This window comes from Petaurus breviceps, unplaced genomic scaffold (genome assembly GCF_028583685.1).
Source record: "Petaurus breviceps papuanus isolate PSGF00001 unplaced genomic scaffold, PetGlider_PUasm1.0 90842, whole genome shotgun sequence".
Classification (NCBI taxonomy): domain Eukaryota; kingdom Metazoa; phylum Chordata; class Mammalia; order Diprotodontia; family Petauridae; genus Petaurus; species Petaurus breviceps.
The window spans coordinates 9,950,815-9,972,364 of NW_027187358.1; the positions used below are offsets into that span (position 1 = coordinate 9,950,815).

The window sequence follows — 21,550 nt, forward strand, 5'->3', positions numbered from 1 at the left end:
TACTACTACATCACTACTACTGCTACTACTACTATGTCACTACTACTGCTACTGCAGCTGCTACTAACATTTATACCTGGCCTACTTTATGCCAGGCATTGTGCTAAACACTTTACAATCATCTCATTTGATCCTCACAACAACCCTGGTGCTATTATCATTCCCATTTTACAGATGGGGAAACTGAAGCAGGGGTTAAGTGATTTTCCCAGGGTCACACAATCAGTGTGTCTAGCTTAAGTCTACTCGTTGCATGACCCTAGACTTAACCTCTCTCTGCCTCAGTTTCCTCAACTGTGAAATGGGGATCTCAGCACCTCCCTCCCAGGTTGTTGAGGATCAAATGACATAACTGTAAAGTGCTTAGCACAGTTACTGGCATATAGTAGGCACTATTTCCTTGCCTCTTCCCCTCCATGGAACAGTCAAGGTAGGGATTGACACCTCTCGCCTCCCCCGCTCCTAACCTCTGCTTGACCTTTCGCCAGCTGACAGACTCCGCCTCCCCGCCCCCCCACCCACTCTTCCTTTAGCCCACGTGACTCACGATCCTTTTCCCACCCTCCCTTTCCAGTTTCACTTTGCCGGATTACGACTTTCAGGCTCACGTGATCCCGTCTATCAACGTGACTGGCTCCTCCCTTTCCTTGCCAATAGAACCAGGTTACATCTGCCCGTTGCCAGACTCCAAGATGGCAGCCGCTCACTGCGCGCGCCCGAGCTGCCGGACCTCCTCGTTTCCCTTGCCCGCCCACCCCTCCCTCCCTCCGTCTCTTCTCCGGCCCTCACCTTCACGCCTCCCGATTGGCTGGGACCAGTCCCGCCCTTCAAAAGCGGCCTCTACCATTGGCCGAGGTGTGCTGCCCCTCACAGCGGTCCTCCCCCTCCTTCCCATCCTCGCCCCCGCCCCTCCCCCCCGCCCTCAGCCCCGGGAGGTATTTTCCATTCCGGTGGGGGTGGGGGGGAGGGGAAAAGGCTGAGGAGGGAGTGGGGGGCCTTAGGAGAGGGGGAGGTGACCAGGGAAGAGGGGGGCATCCGGTGCAGCCGGGGCCCCCAGGCTCCGTCAGGAGGAAGCGGGAAGGCGCCCTGGCGGTCACTGAAGTCGGGACGGGGCCGGCAGCCGGACTCGCCCGCACCCTGGCCGCGCCGCCCGGACCCGTCCTGCCGGGGCGCAGGTGCCCCTAGAGGAGGCCGCCCCGCGCCCCCGGGGCCCCCGCCGGTGAGTCTCGCGCTCGCTCGCCTCGCGCTCGCTCGCCTCGCGCCACCCGTTGGCCCCAGCCCCGCTGCCTCCCTTCCTCAGCGCCGCTGTCGCCGCCGCTAACGGACGCCGTCCTCGTCCCCCGGGGCCGCCGCCGCCGATCGCGTCCTCTTCTCCCCCGCGCGCCGGCGTGTGCCGCCCGCGCTCCCTGCGCGGCCCCGGGGGGCCGGGATGGGCGGCTCCGGCAGCGGAGCACGGGTTTGGGGCCGGCGCGGCGTCCTTACGGGGCCGGCTTGCGCTTGCGATTGCCGAAGGAGCCCGGGCACTGGGAGGAGGTGAGAGCGAGGCCGGCCGGGCACAGCTGGGGAGGGAGGTGGGCTCGCCTGCCCCGGCGCTGGGTGCCCGCACCGCTGGAAGGGCCACGTTGGCGGGGACCCGGGAAGGTCGGAAAGGGTCCGGCTCGGGGCCGCAGTGGTGGGGGGGTCTGGTGGGTAGAGGAAGGGGGTCCCGAGCCTGGCCTTCCAGGTTGCGGGATGTAGACGAGCAGAAAGGGATGTTTGACCCGGGCTGGGGAAGGATGCAGTGGCGGGGACTTGGCGCTGCATTTGTCTAAAGGGTCACTTTCGGGGGAGGGGGCGGCTGAAGCGCTAGTTGCCCGGGAAAGGGGCTACATTTAGAGACCGCATCTTAGAAACCGTGTAACCATAAATCCGAGTTAATGCCCAAAACTTTTAAGAGGCGGTTTTGGTTCGGGGAGGAGGATTTGACACTTGGGCAGGCTTCTCCACCAGAGAAGCTCCTCATTGAAGAGCTAGACCATCCCTCGTTATTTTTACATTGTATCTATGTTTGCATTTTGCTTTTATGTCAGTATCACACTGTTACAAATGGGAACTTCTTTCTAATAACAAACATTTCTGGGGTTCAGCAACTTGCCCAGCTACTTCCCAATTTAAGGTTTGCATGTATTGTTTTGTCCTTATATTAAAAAAAAAATTCTACTTAACAACTAATCAATAATCGGTTTAAATGTGCTTGGAAGGTTACTTTAATCACATTTTACTACTTTACAGCTATAGGTTTAAGCAATTTTTTTCTAGTTGCTTGATATAAAATAATTAACGACTGGGAGGGAAATGGTGGTAGCTGAGGGCCCTAGAAAGCATATCTAAAATCAGGTTGAATGTCTGCTAACTGTAGGGGATTGTAATGTCAGAAGCTTTCTCAGTATTAATAACCTTGCTTTTACATAACATTCACTTAAAAATTTGATTAAGCAACAGAAAAATGTGCACAAGAATTACTGGCCTATACCTTTAATTTTGAAAATTTCACTAAGATAAAGCAAGTTGGAAAAATCATTATGCCTCCTTGAACATATATGCATATATATATAAAACATACAAAAATTACTTGAATACTGTAAAAATAAAACTTTATTGAGGAAAAATTGGTTTATAATTTTTTTCTGTATCTGTAAAAATTACCCATAAAGATTTGGCAGTTGCTTTTTAATGGACATTTTCCTGTTTCTTCAATTATTAATTAGCAATTATTTTTGTTCTCCATATTAATCTAAAACTTAACTTTGGTTTTTCTTAGGGAAAATGTTTTGGCTCATAGAACAACGTCCTAAAATGACTTGAAAAATAATATATTCATACTTATGTGTTCCACTTTGAGGCTTATCTGAAGCAAAAGTGTTTTTCTATACTTTTCCTCAGCTAAGCTTAGCCATTTGCCAGGGAAGTTCCTGCTTATAGAATGCAAGCAACTTATTCAAAATATGAAGGCAAATCTGTAAACATAAGAATATATAAATTTTGTTACATGTCTATGTATGCATATATACATGCAACAGAATTTTTATATGCACACATGTACATATACATATATGTCCTGTGTGAATAATTTACATTTTGCATAGAAGTTTTTATTGATACTCAATGCTTTACATTATCCAATTTATTCTCATAACACTGTAAAGTTGGTAATTACAAGCATTTTAAAGCTAGAATCATGGCATCTTAGAACTGAACTTCAGAGACAATCAGTTTAACCGTAAAGTTTTACAGATGAAACTAAAGCTCAAAATCTAGTGACTTACCCAAGGTCGTAAAGTGACAAACCTAGTGTTCTGATGCTAGGCCTACCTTTCCTCTGTGTATGTATATGGGTGTATGCATATGTAAAATGTATTCCAAAGTTAGTTGTAAAATATTTTTGGATTACTTCATATTCTGGATTGTCACTGCCATTTCATCTCTATTAGGGAATTATAGAGTTGATTTGTAATATTTTCCAAATGAAAATGAACCTGACTACATTTAATTGGACAACTTAAAGAATTCTCTTCCTAAGTACTTCCTCTTTTTGAAGAAAGGCAATCATTTAAGTATCCTCTGTAGCTGTCATTTAAAGCTACATTTTTTTTTTATTGGAAGGACTCTGGCTACAAGTAGTGATTTTTTTTTTCATTCTTATTTAAAATTTTCATTCTAGACAGGGTTCTTTGGCATTCGTTTATAAGTCTTTAAAGCCATTATGGGTTTTTTGTTCATGTTGTTAAAGTGGATTTTTGTCCCCTTTGCCAATGCAATTTTAAGTCCCAAAGAATTGCTTAGAGCAGAGTACTTAAGTGACATGTTCAAAGTCACACAGTCTCTGTCAGAAGTGGGACTTTCACTCAAGTCTTCCTGGCAAGACTAGCTTTCTTTCCATTTTGATGTGCTGACCCTCATAAAAAAAAAAAAAGAAAGTTTAGTCATTTAAAAAATGAATTTTTAGTCATCATTTAAGAATTGTGATGCAGTTCCATGATTAATTCTGATGAATTCTCATTTCTTTTGGTCTATTTAGATGTATGTGTAAATCATTTATTCAACAAATATACATATACATATATATGTATATTTAGCTTATGCCATGTTCAGGGCTGTTCAGTGCATTAGCCACCTTTAATTCCAACATCCTAATTGGGTTTCTTTTTACTTTTACTTAATTCAATGTAATGTGTTTGTTATTAGTAATTGCATATACATATGTGTTAAAATCTCATAGTTCTCTTTCTGTTTCTGTGCACTTTCAGGATTGCTTATTGAGCCAGTGTTTTCCTTAGTGTCTCCTGTTTTGTGGGAGAGTTTTTTATAGCAGTTTTGTTATAGAATCAGATATTAAATTTTGTGGCTCACAGTTAAGTCAACTTCCTTTCTCCATGCCTTGGTTTACTTACATATGAAATGGGAACAAATTTTATGCTTATTCATTAGGTTGTTGAGAAGAAAATTTAAAGCACTATATAAGTCAGTTCATTTGACAAAATTTATTAAGGCCTAGTATAAGCCAGGCACTGTGCTAAATGCAGGTGATAAAAAGACAAAACAATTTGCTTAAGTTCCTTAGGGAGCTTACATTCCTTTGAGGACGAGAAGAAAGAGGAGAAAATTGTGTATATATAATTACAAAATATGTACAAAATAATCATAAAGTTATTACTTTAGATGATGGGGGTGGGCAGCTGAGGGTCACTAATGGTGTGGGACTAGGCCCTGGAGAAGGTAATACTTAAGGTAAACCTTAAAGAAAGCCAGGGATTTTAAGAGGTGGGGGTGAGGAGGGATGTGTTCCAAGCTAGAGGCAGAGCATTTGCAAAGGGAGAGGTGGGAGGTGGAATGTCCTGTATGGGAACACCAACTAGGTCACTTAGCCTGGAATGTAGCGTTCCTGAAAGGGATTAATGTGCAGTAAGCTAAGGAAGGTAAGCTAGAACTAGATGGTGAAGGGCTTTCAGTGCCAAATGAGGAATTTGTATTTTATCCTACAGGCAGTACAGCCGCTTGAGCTCCTTGAGTAGAAGTCTGGCATAATCAGACTCCCGGACTTCAGGAATATCAGTTTGGCCTCTCTGGTGGACAATGGATTGGAAGTAGGGGGACCATTTAAGAGACAATAGTCCAGGCAAGAGGTGATTAGGGCCTGACCTAAGTTAGCAGCATGAATACACATAAGAGGTGATGCAAGAGAGACTGTGGAATTGAAAGACTTGGCAACTGTTTGGAAATGGGGGATGAGGGAGAGTACATGCTTGAAGATGACTCCATGGTTGTGGATCTGGTTGAACAAAGGATATGTAACAGCTAAAATAGGAAAATGGTATGATAAAAAGAAAAGCTTGAAAGATCAAGAGGTCCATTTGATTAAACTCAGTTGCAGAAGTCAGGAATTTACAAATTCTAATGCTGGCTACATTATTTCTCTAATGTTGACCATTAGGAAATCATCAAGTTTTGTCTCCTGTCAAACTGAAATTATTCTTATTTTATTAATTAAATGTTAGGTTTTAGTTAAATGATATGAAATGCTGTTCTGATTTTTTTAAATGTAGTTCTTGGATTCATTTGTGCCAAAGGTGTATCAAAGTCTCATGGCCATAAGCCCTAAGTGACTTATGATGGTGGTGACATCCTGAGTTTGCCTCTTTGGTTAATGGAATATTTCCTAAAGAAGCCTTGGTTTCTTTTCTTTCCACAGTAAGTCTGTGACTATCTCCTCTTTAAGGTTTTACTCCCGCTGATCCTTAGTTCTTTGCACTCTTATTTTAGCCCTATTTCTTGGCCTTTCACTCATATCGTACCCTTGGTTTCTTGTCTCTACATAGAACTTATCTTTTTTCTTTTATACCTGAAACCTTAATATGTATGCTTAATGTGATGAAAGGAGATAAAGAACATGCAGTGCTATGTAAACCTTAAAACACCATATAAATATGAGCTATTATTATGCTGAAATTGCCTGCTCATAGTTTTAATTAGTTCTTTGTAACATACATGGCAGCAACTTCCTTGGGTTCCTTGGTGTGCTGTGACCTTGAAGGCACTGTCTGTATTTTTCAATTCTAATACTTCTGCTTTGCCTATTTTATAGGTGAGACACTTTACTCAGAAAGAAATGAAAACAAAATTAATAATACAGTTTTAGTTTTATATCTGTTTCTGAGCCCAGGAAAGTATTATTTTTTTAAATGTTGATGAACTAGCAAGGGAATGGCTCTTTAGTCTTGAGTGATACCAGGTAAACTAAGCATTACTCATGGATTCCTCTCTTGGGCATAAGCAAGAGACTAGGACAAAAAGAGACAGAAAAGGTATAAAGAGTGGGGTGGGAGGAGGGAAGATGGAGAGAAAGAGACAAAAAGATTAGGTACATAGGGTGCAGAGTTGTTCTACCCACAATGGCAAGTGGTATAGATTGCCTCTCCTGATGAAAATAAACCACTCTCTTCTCTCAACTTTCTAGATTCTCCCCCTGTCTGACCATTCCTTTTCAGTGTCCTTGGCTAACTATTACTAGCTTTTATTTGTCATTCCCTTGTCCTGGGCCCTCTTCTCTCCATATGCCTTCTTTCATTATTTTTTTTGTCTCCTTCTGTGGGTATAATTATCTCTTTGCAGATGACTCCCAAATCCTTATTTCCGACCTTAGTCTCTTTCTTGAGCTCTAGTCTCCATTGGTTAAACTCAAAAGGCATTATTTGGTATTTTACTATGTGTGAAGAACCATGCTATATCCTAGTAGTACAAAGACAACCCAAACAGTCCGTCTCCAAAGAATTTAAATTCAGTGACATGTACACAGAAATACCATATCTAATTAATTGCCTCATCTTATTGATCCTTCTTCACAGTTTTTCTGGAATCTGGCTCCAGTTAAATAGACTGTTACTGTAGGTCAAGGCCTCACTTTTTTTCATCTACATTCTGTGCTGTGCCTAGTTTTCAAAATAATTTTCCAAAAGCATGGGTTTGAGCATGTTATTTCCCTGCTTAAGAATTTTTAGTGACTTGCTATGATTTCTAAGATAAAATATCTTTTAGAATTTCTGATTTCCTTTAATGTCTGCCTCTTATTTGACATCCTGTGGGGAAGCCTTTCCTGATCATCCTGATTGTTACTGGATCTCTCCTTCAGAATATCTTTCATTTATCAGTTGACATGTATTCCTCAGTATAAAGCAAGCTTCTTGAAATTAGGAACTTTTAAAGTTTTGTCCTTACATCCCAGCTTTGGATATATAAGATATTTAAGTTATTGTTTAATTAAACTGAAAAGTAATGAATGAACTCCTCATCTTACTTTCAGATGTTAAGTTAAAGGTTACAATTTTATTACAGTTTATGACCATTTGATTATTAAATATCTGTAAGTTTCATGACATTACCCCAAGGCATTTTGCTGAGGAAAGAGAAGATTCAATCTCTTTCTTTCAGGAACCTAGCATATTAACTGTGTGACATAAAAGTTGAAGATTTTAGAAGTTTGTTAAATATAGGTTTTGGGAGACATCAGTAATACCACATTATATTGAATTATACATAGTTCATTCTCCCAATAAATTTGTTCATTCTGCCCTTAGGTGTGATATATAATTCCATGGTATAATGAATTACTTTTATAACCAGCTTCCACCATGTTGTATGGTTTATCATAAAAATAAACAGAAGTATAATTATTGTCTTCTAGATAGTCTGTCAACCATGTGTAAAGTCATGGATACAAAAACTGATCACAGAGATGGAAAATTAAAAGAAAAATGCTTCATCTTGTTGTGCTTCAATAGAAAAATGTTTTATATTGTTCTACCTAACTTCATCTTTTTTTTTTAGGTTAGACAGCTGCCAGTCATTTAAATTTAGAAGGAAAAAAAAGTTATCCAAGTATGAATCTGCCTCTTTCCAAAATTACAAGAGGACATACAAGAGGACAAATGTTCACATGGAGGTTAGGAATGAAGACTGTGTGTGGAACAGTATATTACTTAAGAGGTACATATGAAATGGTCTGTTATGTCCATATGGATATAAAATTTGGGGTTATTGGCACTACACCTTCCTGAGTTAAAGTTAGTGATTGGTAACCCAGGGTATGATATAACTAAGCATAATCTGACTTTTTGAAGTTTTTGTTTTCATATGGTATGCATTTTAACCTTAAATTTCTTTAAAACTAAGGATAATCTTTGAGCTTGCTTAGAGCAAATAACCTTGAAGGGTAATTATCCTGAATTGCTTATTAATATTAGTTTAGGGAAAGGTACATTTTAATTCTTCTTACTGAAAAGTCAACAGCTTTGAATTTTGCCAGTAAAAAAAAATTTTTTAAATAAATGAAGTAAAGACTTACCTGGTCTTACGATTTCAAGTCCTTTACTTTCCAAACTCCTGCTCTACTGTTTCTTATCTAAAATTACCCTCTTTCTGTATTTTCATCAGTATGATCCATTTTAATAAATATTTATTAAGTACTTTAGTGATTCTGAGATGTTATCATTGTTGTGGATCCTTCTTCCAAAAGTGCCTAACCAAAGCTTTATTATACTTTGTGACATGACCTCATTAATATCCCATAGAAATAGCACAGGGGCTTATCCAGCATTAGGTACCCTCGCCCACTATAATTATTGATAGCCCAGTGTACATAGTCTCTATGCACTGTCCAGGGTGCCCTTTAGAAATCTTTCTCCTATCGAAGAACTCCCTTTAAACTTCCCATTTCTTCAAAGTTCTTCCATATGTCCCTTTTACCACTTATTAGTAATTAAAACCTGTCTTTTCCCTGAAGATACCATCACTTAATAGCTTCCCCTGTTTATGCTTCATGAAAATGCAGAGGTTCTTAACTTTTTTGTGTCATGAACTCCTTTGGCAATTTGATGAAGCTCATGGACCTCAGAATGCTTTAAAATGCATAAAATAAAAGCTAACATAGAGTATTTGTTAAGTTCCAGGCACTGTACTAAGCATTTTACAATTATTATCTTATTTGATCCTCACAGTGCCCATGGGAGATAGGTGCTATTATTATTTTCTCTTTATAGAAGAGGAAACTGAGGCAAACAGTGTTAAGTGACTTGCCTAGAGTCATAGGTAGTGTCTCAGGTTGGTTTTGAACTTAGGTTTTCTTGACTCCAGCCTGGTACTATATCCATTGCACCATCTAGCTGTCCATTACAAGTACAAAGAATTACAAAATAAATCAATTAGATTGAAATATAAATATCAAAATATTTTTTTTAATTTGTTGAATCCAGACTAAGAACCTCCATACTTAATGGAATCACAGATCCTTGATATTTGCTATTAAGTTATTCTTATTCTTCCTACTAGGCTATAAACTCTTTGGGAGCAAGGACTGTTGTTTTTTTTCCCCACCTTTGTATTCCAGTGCCATCCTAGCAAAGTTTCTTATCCTTAATAAGAACTGAGAAACTTTGTTGGGATTAATTAAGATAATGCATGATACCTTTGTCTTGCCAACTCAAATTGTCTAGTATGTTTATGTAGTAATCTGTTACTGTAGACCCTCTAATGAGTCTTTTAAGCATTTAGTTTATAGACTAAACTCAAAATTAAATTGACATTCTTGTATTTGATGAGATGAATCATAAAGTCACTTCTTAACTAACCCCAGGAGGGGAAGCAGTAATGGGGATAATTTCAAAGCTATATATAAGTGGTTTTTGGATGTATTTTTTGAACATAGATATATCTGTTCTTGAAATTACAAATAATACTGTTTGTATAGTATTTTACTACTGCATACATACATTAATCTTATTTGAATAAAACCATGTTACAAAGACCAAGGAGGGAGGGGAATGTGTAAAAAATATTGTCAGTTTTCTCATCCAAGGGATTTGTTCAACAAAAGTTTAGTTAGCTCCTGTCTGCTAGGCAGATTAGAAACAACTTGGTATGTGGCTAGATAGCTAGTCCCTAAAAAAAATTTTTAAGTTGCAGAAAAATTATCAATAGAAGGAGGTTCTTCACCATTGAGCTATGTTTTCCTTTGTCAGGCACAATGAAGAATACAAAAAAATAATTAGAAAGGATACCTGTCCTTTTGAAGCTTACAGTTCTAGTAGTGGAAATAATCTCTTTTCCTTTTCACAATCAAATTCCTAGAAAAAGTTGTCTATACTCTTCTCGTTTCTCACCTCACTTTACAGTCTCTTGCAGTCTGACATATGTTGCTATAATTTGCTCTCTCCAAAGTCACCAGTGATTTAAAACATTTTTTATTCTTTTGCTGAATTCAGTGACCTTTTCTCATGTGTCTGTTCTTAGCCACTCTTAGCCTTTTGACATCCTTGATTCATATCCCCTCCCCCCCTCCATTTGTTTTTGTGATACTCCTCTATTGTGTTTCTCAGAGCGGTCCTTCTTGGTCTCCATTGTAGGTGCATCACGCATGTCCCCAAATCCCATGTGAGGCTATATATCTCAGGGATTTGGCCTTTCCCATGTCTCTATCTATATTCTTTTACTTAGTGTTCTTATCAACTTCTATGGATTCAATTATTAATTTATGCAATGATTCTCATCTCTACTTAACATATGTTGCTCTTTTATCTCTCTTGAGCTCTAGTCCCAGAGCTGCAACTGCCTGCTAGACAATCTCTATCTCAGTTTACCATAAGCATCTCAAATCCAACATCCTTCGCCCAAAACTTACCCTATCCTCTAATCTAACTTTACTATTTATCTTGAGTACATCACCATTTTTCCTGTTACCCATATTTGAAAGCCAGGGGTCATCCTGACTCTCCTCTTCTCTCTTTCATATTTCTTCACCAGTTACTTGCCAAGTCAAAACCACCCTAGATTAGGCTTTCATCACTTTCTGCCTAGGTTATTGCTTCCTAATTATAGCTTCCTAACTGATTGCCCGGCCTCATATCTTTCCCACTATAATCCATCTTCCACACACCTGCCAACCTTTTAAATTAAAGGGAATGATGACACTCCTTTGCTAACAAATATCAGTGGCTCCCCAATGCCTTTCAGTTAAAATACAGACTCTTTTGTCTTTAAAGCCCTTCTCAAAATTGTTCTAGCTTGTCTTTCTTGATTGATTATACATTCTCCCTCAGGTACTCTAGCCAGATGGGGTTACTTGCTGCTTCCCACTCGTGACAATTCAACTCTTGCCACTCTGCCCCTGTTCAGGCTGTGCCCTATGCCCAGAATATTCTCCTTTCTCAATTCTGCCTCTTAGAACTCTTACTTAAATGAATAAAAGAGAAGGCATTTATTGAGTACTCACAATATGCAAAACACTGGAGATACAAATAGAAAAGTGGACCCTGCCTTCAAGGAACTCACATTCTAATAATAGAGCTAACCGATGTGGGAGGATTCAGCTGCATGTCAGATAGAAAGGTTCTATGATCCTTAGGGATCTGCCTTATTGCAGATGCATTTTCTTTAATGTTATTTCCACTGACAAAATATTTCTGATTTCAAACCATTTGATAGTACCAAGGACCTTGGTGTCAAGAACTCTTTTTTCCCTGGGTTGTCAGTAGCTGTGGTTGCTGAGGAGGTGGAGAAGCAGTTGCTAGGTTGCATCTCCATAGGGTTTGCTTCCACAGATGATGGCTTCAAGGGTAAGATTACCAGCAGGCCCATCTAGGGGACACTGGCATGCTTAGGACTCTTGCTTGATTTTACCTGGTTGTTAGTTGCAGTTAATCAGAGATTGGTATTTTTAGTAATGAGAAATATGTACACTTTCTCCACAAGTTGATCCCTTCATGATGGCTCTGAGGCCCTGGCTGGAAGCAGGGATGGTGGTCTGGGGAGGGAGGGATGGACGAAAGAGGAGGGGACCACTGTTAATCCCAGGGTTCTTGAATTCATGGTCTTGGTCTGTTTCTGTTGGTGTCTGAAAAGGAGGTGGCTATGGGTTTATTCACAAATGCCACTTTTTGTCTGTTAATAGGTTCCTTTGTTTACCTTAATAGTCAAGAAGCATTTATTAAGTGCCTATGTTACAGGCACTGTGCTAAATGCTGGGGTTACTTTAGCTTGGTTAGCTCCTTCTCCAAAGTGGTTATGGGGGAAATGGAGTTATTTGCTTCAGTCAACTGGCATATGCCATCACTAGTTTCTCAGGTTGCCTTGCTTTCATTGTTCAAGTGCCACCTCTGTTCTGTAAGAGACCTTTTCTGATTTCCCCCAGTTATTAATGCCCTCTCCCCACCATGTATTTTGTGTATTTCTTGTATTGATTTATCTATGAACATAATTCATTCTTTAGTAGACTGTAAGCTTCTTGAGGGCAGGGATTATCTCACTTTTATGTTTGTATCCCTAGTACCTAGCATAGTGCTTGGCATATAATAGGTACTACTTAAATACTTTTTGAAATAAGTATTGTAAAGTATGATGTCATTGTCACGAGGTTCACAGTATTTTCAGAAAAAAGAGGGTACTTCTGGCTGCTCAAAACCTTTCTAAGTTGGAAGAAGTAATGGAATTTTAAAGACCTACTATGCTAAGGTAGTAGGCTGTATGATGGAATGAAGTAAATTTAAAATTAAATAGTGATTTGATTTGTGAACTGAATATTAGCAGTAGCTATTATGTAAGGGCATACACTTTAATCGGGTATAGTTGGTTTTGTAATATTCTTAGTACATAATTATTCCAATAAAATGTCTGGAGAGATAGTTATAGATCTATTTAGAGAGATAGTTCAGAGAGACTTTTATATCCTCATTTTATAAACTTTGTAATTCATATGACCACAAATAATAACCAAAATTTTTTTTGTACTCATTTATATAGTAGATTAACAAAGTAAGTAATGTAGTTCAACAGACATTAAGTGCTTCTTAGATGCTAGAGATCCAGTGGCAAAAAAAAAAAAAAGAGTCCCTCTTTCCAAAGAAGAGAGAGGAAATGTACTGTAGGTAGTTCAGGGAAGGCTTTGTAGAGGAGGTAGCAATTGAACCAGCTTTTGAAGGAAAATGAAAACTCTAAGAGGTAGCAATGAGGAGGTAATAACATTCCAGGAGAGGTAGGGGTGGGGTGGCTTGTGCAGTTGCATGGAGACAGGAGGTGGCAGGTTTGGTTGAGTGAAAGTCTGCTAATCCAGTTTAGCTGTAACTAGAATAGTTCAATAGATTTAGAGCTACAAAGTACTTTTGTGGTTGTTCAGTCGTTTCTGACTCTTAATAACCCCATTTGGGATCATGGATACTGGAGCAGTTTTTCATTTCCTTCTACAACTCATTTTACAGGTGAGGAAATTGAGGTAAACAGAGTTAAGTAACTTGCCCAGGGTGACACATCTAGGAAGTGTATGAGACCAGGTGTGAACTCAGGGAGATGAATCTTCCTGACTCCAGGTTTGGCTCTCTAACCACAGTACCACCTAGCTGCCCCTGCAGGACCAGGCACCTTAGAAGCCATTAAATAGGGAAGAAATATAAGCATTTTCTATAATGCTTACGATGTGTCAGGCACTGTGCTAAGCACTTTTCAAATATCAAACATCTCTTTTGATCCTCAAACAACCATAGGAGCTAGTTGCTTTTATTTATCTCCATTTTACAGGTGAGGAAACGGCAGCAAACAGGTTTAATGACTTGCCCACACAGCTGTTAAGTATCTGTGGTGATAATTGAACTCGTCTTCCTGATTCCAAGCCTAGCGCTCTATCCACTGCTCCACCTAATGTCTGCTGTGTTCCAGGCTCTGTGCTAATTATTGAGGATACAAATACTAAAAAAGAAAAATAGCTTCTGCCCTCAAGTAGCTTACAATCTAGTGGGGCAAGACAACATATTCAATAGGAGGCTGAAAGGAGGACGTTGGGGGGGGGGGGTTGGGGGGAGGTATCTGACTAGGGGAAATAGAGAAGTCCCAGCATAGAGCAGCCAGGTGAGAGAAGAGATATTCTGAGCTGAGCTCCCTCCTTCAGTTAAAGTTTGAGATTTGTGGCTCTACCCTCCAATTAAAGGGGCAGAGGGTGATGATGAGGGAGAGTGCCAGGACTGATGGAATATGGCAGGATGATGAGCTTCCTAGTAGAGAAGTCATAGATGTCCTAGAGTTGTGTTGCCAAGTGAGAAATGAGATGTTCTGGACTGAGATTTCCTCCTTAAATGGAGGTTTAAATCTTACCTTCCCATTTTCCAGATAAGAAACTGAGGTGCAGAGAGGTTAGCTGACTTTCCCAGGGTTTTGATATTTTTGGTATCAAAAACCCATCTTGAGGTAGGGTTCAAACCTTAGTCATCCTTACTCCAAGCCCAGAGCTCTTTCTACCATACACCACAAGTAAGTGGTGGATAATAATATGAAATGATTGGGAAGGTAGATTGGAGGGCCTTAAAGAATAAACTGAGGAGTTTCGAATCCTCAAGGATATAGGTAGACACTGAATATTTTTGGTGCTTATGTGGAAGATATATTAGAAAAGGGAGATAGTGAAAGTTAAGGAACCCATTTGGGCAGTTATTAACAATATTCCAGGCAGAAGCTGCTGAGAATCTGAACTATGGCAGTGGCCTTGTGATCACACATTTAAAGTTGGAAGAGACCTCAGAGGCCATTGAGTCTGGGCATCTTGGTTTCCCCTCTCCCCGAGCTCCCCATAGGACAGGTAATTTATTTCCCACTAGAGACTCATAAAGTATTCATTGATAAAATCTTAAATTTGAAATAGTAACTTAAAATTCTGATTATATTATTTTAGGAGATTGATATCAAAAACATCAAAACATGAGATTTTTTTTTTCCCCCAGAACAGATGAATTAGGCATTTTGCCTTCATCTGGCTCTTTACTGTTTGAACTCCTTTAAAGTCCATGTCTTCTGCCTAGACAGATTATGGGTTGTGCTCATTTTTCTTTCATTGTTAAATCTTTTTGAAGAAAGGCCATACTAATTGTTGAGGGCACCTCCTGTTATGCATATAACAGTAGGAACGCCTGAGTATTCCCAAGGTAACCAATCGCTGACTCCTAAAAAGTCAGTGATCATTGTTTAGTCCCCTTTTCTCAGGGAAAGAAACAAGACAAAAGAAGCCTTAAGATCCTGACTCAGGCTCCTGTGGAAGAGTTCCTCCTCTGACCACCATGTGCAAGCAGTTCTGAGCTGCCCCACATTCAGGAAAGTGGAAAAGATTTGAAAGCCAAAGCTATCCCTCCTTCCAGATTGATATAACAACCCTCCCATAGAAGAGACTAGGTGTACTGCCACCAGCTTTGTTGTGTTGGCCCTGACTCTTACTTCATTACTGAACAAGAACATAAATGGGTCTCACAGAAAAGATGGGAAGGGGAGGGAGGGAGGGCTCACTGGATTGCTCCCATTACAAAAAGAATACTTTTTTCTCTCTGACAACTTGGAAAGTAGAAAGCTTTTTCTAGGACAGAGATCATTCTGTGATTTTGAGCACAGGTTGACCAAACATAATGTAATTTATTTAGGTCGCTGCAATATTAACCTCAGCAGCTAGGTGGTACAGTGGATAGAGTGTCAGACCTGGAGTCAGGAAGGCTCATTTTCCTGAGTTCGCATCTGGCTTCAGATACTTTATAGCTATGTGACCCTTGACAGGTCACATAACCCTTTTTGCCTCAGTTTGCTAATTTGCAGTAAAATGAACTGGAGAAGGGAATGACAAACCATTCCAGTTTCTTTGCCAAGAAAACCCCAAATGGGGTCATGAAGAGTTGGACATGACTGACAAAAAACTGCACCACAAAGTTATCTCTATTCTTTTTACATCCTGGAAGGAAAATCTTTGGTCCGTGAGCTCTAAAACCTCCATTTTAGGAGGGGGGCCAGGTAAGCAATCTTTTCATTTTGTTCTGGCTGCACTCTTTTGGGCTTCATTGGACTTCTCCAGTTTGCTCCCTGGAACCTCATCATTGAGAAATCTTTTTATCCTACAATGTATGATCAGCTTTAGCACTCCACTTGTCATCAGTATTCTCTGGTTTGAGGCTGGAATAATGAACTACAAAACCTCTTATTTAAGCAGGGGGCCCAAGTTATCCATCTCTTTTATTTTCTACCTGCCTACACCCTTTTCAGTTTCTTTGGACTTTTCTCCCATGCCCCTGTGCTGCCTAGGTACCCTCCTCTCCCCACTTTTCAGCTTCTTTTTATATTTCTTACCTCATTAGATTGTAAGCTTCTTGACCACAGGGATTTTTTCCTTTTTGTATCCCTAGCACTTTGGACAGTTCCTGACACTTGGCAAGCTCTTAATAAATATTTATTGACTGACAGACTTTGTTCTTTCTGGTAGCTTTTCTGGCCAACACCCTTGGAGATTTCTTCTTCCCTTACTGATGTTTTGACAGCCATCCGCAACTATTTTTTTTGTTGTTTTGCAAAAGCATTTCTTTTTATTCTGAATTTAAGCCCTCAATAAAAACAAACATTTCCACAATACTTTTTAGAAGAGGAGATGATTGTTCATCAAACTGCAAATCTCTGTTATGTATAGCTTGCTTTTCTTTTTAATTTTGAATAAATTGAGCATGTAACTTTCAGAGCTGCTCTGATGGTAATTTCCTTCTGGCCTTCCCTCTGTTCTGTTGTCTTTTGCAGGGGTGGGAGGGGAATCACCCTATCCTTGCCCCCCTCCCTTCTCCATCCCTGCTCCCATTCAAAGAAAACGAAAACTCTGCTATTGTAGAAATTTTTTTTTAAGCAATTGGGGTTAAGTAACTTGCTCAAGGTTACACAGCCAGTTATTTCTGGGTGTGGCACTAAGTATCTGAGCCCGGATTCCATCCTAGGTCATCCCGTTTCTGGGGCTGGTGCTCTTACTCACTGCACTACCTGGCCGCCCCTCGTCACGGATTTTTTTTTTTGCAGGGCAATTGGGGTTAAGTGACTTTCCCAAAGTTACACGGCTAGTAAGTGTGTCAAGTGTCTGAGGCCGGATTTGAACTCAGGTCCTCCTGACTCCAGGATTGGTGCTGTATTGCTATTGTATAAATTGTTCTCCTGATTCTGCCCACTTACTCTACATCAGTTCCTACAACCTGAAACTAAGCTTAAATTTACTTGAAACCTCTGCTCATTGCCCCCTAGGTCTGCATGGAGATGAAATATTTGTCTTTCTGCTTGCTTCTTTCAGATGTCATTGACAAGGTCTTACCTGAGGGTATAGTTTATCTGGACCAGGTGACTTGAATTCATTCAATGCAGTTAGGTGGTCTTTTTACTCCTTACTTTGATTATTGGTTTTCTATTAGCTATTTTTATCCTGTTCTATAATAGGTTCATTTTCCTTGGAAGACATAACAGAAGCAAAATATATAGCAGATCATTGACCCCTTCCTCTTATCACCTGTTGATCATGGTACTACTTAATTTTGAACAAAGATCTGCCTTATTTTTTATCTTCTTTTTCCCAATATATTTAAAATGACAATTTTTTTTTTGTTACCCTTAGCATCCTTTACCAGCCTTAGCTTATTCAGAGCTTTTGTGACCCTGATACTCTTCTAACAAGTGCTGTATCATACCTTTGTGCTCATCCTTTACCTGTTCTTATTTCCATCTTCTGTACATGACTTAATCTAGGTTGATTATGGAGTTACCTGTGCATCCATATTGGGATCTTTTCAGACATTTTCTTTTGTCTTCTTTATTAGAATTTCCTTTCTCTTTGTGTTTTTAGACTTATTCTTGAGCTTCCCCTCTTGAATTTTAGCCCATGGGAATTTTAGATTTCTTTTCCCTTAACCCTTTGAAATATACTTTACTAAAATTTAGGGTGTGTGCCATAATATGTATGACTTTCTTCTTTTGTGCCATATATTCTAAAATGGTTATTCACTTCCTCCCCCAGGTTGTCATTATTTCCACTGAAGCAACCAGTCCTTTGCTGTCATCGAGAATTAAATATAGAATTTCTCTTTGTCGGTTCCTCTATATTTTGAGGGCTGAAATTAGGACAAAAGAAAAACCCTGAGAGACAGAGTTTCTGTGTAATTAATAATCACTTTATTAATTAGGCTAGCAAGCAATCAATGAGTTGATGGTCAGTGATTTCTCTTGGTAACCAATAATGGCCAGGGAGACACCGAAATGACTTAAATCCCTTTTGAAAGACACAAGTGAAAAGTCTTCTCTGAGTGGTGAACATTTAATGAGAAGGTGGACTAAAAGTTTTCAATTGCTCCTGCTTGAGAGTGTGGCTTGATCATGAGACTCAGCTGCCTCAAGGCATATGGGCAGAGGAAGCCATTTCCATCTGGGCCTCTCTGGTTAGTTTTTTTCCTTCATGAGCTGGGTTGCTCTAAATTCTAATGGAGGGGATTGAGGACTGGAGGTTCCTCCCCCAGGTAAAGGCTTGCTCTGACTGGATTCTGTTAATATTCTAAACCAGAATTAGGTCTCCTGGTTGGATGGGGTCCTGCCCGAAGTTAACTAGCATGTGCCTTGGGGGCTAGGAGCAAATCTTACCACTCAGCCATATCCTTCAGAGAATGACTGACCTTTTCCAGAATTAGATTTTAACAAATAAAGCAAGAGGGTGGATCACAAATTAATAGTTATTAACATAATAATATAATATTCATTTTTCTCCAAATGATCATTAACACAAATCTAGAAGTTATAACAGCAGAGCCAAGATGGTGAAGAGGCAGCTATTCAGCTGAACTTTCCCAACATACCCCTTCAAATAACTTTAGTGCCTCAAATCCAGTTCTGGAGTGGTAGAGTCAGTAGAGGTTGAGGTGAGACATTTCTCCACCCCAAGACAATTTAGGAGGCCAGCAGGTGAGTCCTGTGACACTAGTGTTGGGGTTGTCGTGCAGCATGGTTTGTGGGGCAGCATGACCAGTAGCAATAGGGAGCTCTCAGCCCAGAGATGGTAAGGGACTCCTAGAACTGGTCTGGAAGAGAACACAGGGGACCTTTGCTGGCACTGGCTACAAGACCTTGTTATGTTGTCCATAGACAGTTTCGATTGTGGTTATGAGGGTGAAGAGGCACTTGTGACAATAAGGGGAGCAGGGCCCTGGTCACAATTCCAGGGTGGAAAAGAGTGTTTGTGATTGCTCCCACCTCCATTTCCTCACAATCAGCTTCTCAATTCATAGTACTCTCCCTTGCTCTTTTTTGAGACCATGTTTGTTTTTTTTTAACTCATTTATTTTTATTTTGTGGTCTTGTGAGCTTTTGGGTGTAACAAGTTCTATTCCTACATGGTAGCAATTCTTTGGTTTTTAGCTTGATAGACAAACTTAATTTTTTTTCTCCCCTACTGCTTCCCTTTAAGTTTAAAGACTTTTTGATTAGATTTTTCAAGACACTGGTCAGACAGATTCTTACCAGTTCTTGTTAAATATACTCTATCCCTATCATTCCTATATTTCAAACTGGAGAAGTTTAAATTCCTTTTCTCAGACACCATCTTCTTAATCAGTTGTTCACCTCCCAACTGGACTTTTCTGTTTTGCATCCCTTGCCTTAGATGGGCATTAGTAATAAGAATACCTACATCTTTATTGTCTTTAGTTTTTTGCCTAAGACTTAGTAGTCTTTGGCAATAGTCTCTAGGTTCCTTCTGGCAGCATCATTTGTGCTCCAGTGAATATTCAGATGTGGGTAGTTATCATTTGTTGTAACAAGTCCATTATATTTTACATTTGGTGTACCCCAGAAAGAAAGACAGATCTGTCATTTCTATTAGGTGGACAAATAGCTACCTCTTACCTGACAAGTCACTAACTTACTCTTATGCCTTTAACCCTTACTAGATGATCTCTCGCCTGCCAGCATGTGTGTCTATGTAATTATCTCTTTAAGGAATTATATATTATTTACATTTTACAGATTAGAAAACTGAGGACTCCAAGAGATTGTAGCTTGCCAATTGTCATATTGTTGTTGAATCATTTCAGTTGTGTCCAACTCTCATGACTCCATTTGGGGTTTTCTTGGCAAAGATGCTGGAGTGGGTTGCCGTTTCCTTCTCCAGCCCATTTTACAGCTGAGTAACTGAGGCAAACAGGGTTAAGTAACTTGCCCAGGGTCATACAGCTAGCAAGTGTCTGAGGTCAAATTTGAACTCAGGAAGAGGAGTCTTCCTGATTCCAAGCCCAGTGCTCTATCCACTGTGCCACCTAGCTGTAGTCCATGGTAATCCATCGACCGTGTTTCCCCGATAATAAGACCTACCCCGAAAATAAGCCCTTCCCTTACTGTGTAAGATTCCTCTAAAATAAGCCCTCCCCTGAAAATAAGCCCTATTGAGATTGCTACTGTAGTGAAGGTGATCCCCTGCGCTACACGCTACATTACATACACCCTCTGTATGCACCTTCCCCCCCCCCCTGTGAAACACACGCCGTGCTCCGAGCTGCATCCAATCAGAGCTGCAGCAGTGAGCGAGTCATCCTGTTCTTTAGTGAATTCATTATTGAATAAAGGTACATTTTTTTGTTCACATTTACCTGTTTATTAAAATTGCTGTCAATGTTCATTAAAATAAGCCCTCCCCTGAAAATAAGCCCTCTGGTGTTTTTCTGTCCAAAAAATTAATAAGACAGTGTCTTATTATCGGAGAAACACGGTAGCAATTGTCTGAATTAGAACGCATCACAGGCTTCTTATGATACCTGTTTGTGTTGATGATGGAAAACTTAATCAAAGAAAGCCTATTAGGAAAAAACAAGAATATTTTCTTTAAAAGAGAAATCATACCTAAAGTTCTTTTGGATAGCAAATATATATTAAAATTTGAACAAGTGAATATGATTTATGTAGACTTTAATAAAATATTTTGAGGAAAGTTATTAATTTTTAAAAATTCAAAGATAAAGTTAGCAGAGAAACAAAAGTAAAAGTTAAAAATAGCTAATGCATTGTTGGAGTTATGAACTGATTCAACCATTCTGGAGAGCAATTTGGAACTATGCCCAAAGGGCTATAAAACTGTGCCTACCCTTTGGTCCAGCAATACCACTGCTAAGTCTATATTCTAAAGACATCGATAAAAAATGGGAAAGGGCCTATTTGCACAGAAATGTTTATAGCAGCTCTTTTTTTGGTGTCTAAGACTTGGAAATTGAAGGGATGCCCCAGTGCCCATCAGTTGGGGAGTGGGTAAACAAGCTATGGTATATGGTTGTGATGCAATATTTTTGTGCTATAAGAAATGACAAACAGGATGATTTCAGAAAAAATTGGAAAGACTTACATGAACTGATGCATAGTGAACAGAATGAGGGGAATGTTGTACCCAGTAACTGTAATATTGTTTGATGAAGAACTGTGAATGACTTAGGTATTCTCAGCAATGCAATGATGGAAAGACAATTCCAAAGGACTAATGATGAAGCATACTATCTGTCTCCAGAGAAAGAACTGATATTATTTGAATATACACCGAAACATGCTGTTTTTTACTTTATTCTTTTTCTTTTATTTGAATCTTCTTATACAAAAAGATTTTGTACAAGAAGATTCAAATAAAGATATGTAAAAAAATGTTTTATGTAATTGTACATGTATAATCTATATCTGCTTA

The 21,550-nt window shown here is 39.6% G+C and overlaps 1 protein-coding gene across 6 annotated transcripts in view; it reads left to right on the plus strand.

Moving 5' to 3' along the window:
• Positions 1 to 21,550, plus strand: part of SOCS5 (suppressor of cytokine signaling 5) — a 139,287-nt gene that overhangs the window by 46,403 nt on the left and 71,334 nt on the right. Inside the window, exons 1-2 of one of the 6 annotated variants that reach the window (XM_069071635.1) lie at positions 999 to 1,219; positions 7,861 to 8,019. The gene's annotated coding sequence lies outside the window, so the exon portion shown is untranslated. Of the gene's footprint in view, positions 1 to 998; positions 1,220 to 1,422; positions 1,534 to 6,385; positions 8,020 to 21,550 lie in introns of those variants that run through there. The other 5 variants (XM_069071638.1, XM_069071639.1, XM_069071634.1 and 2 more) reach the window with 5 other exon arrangements.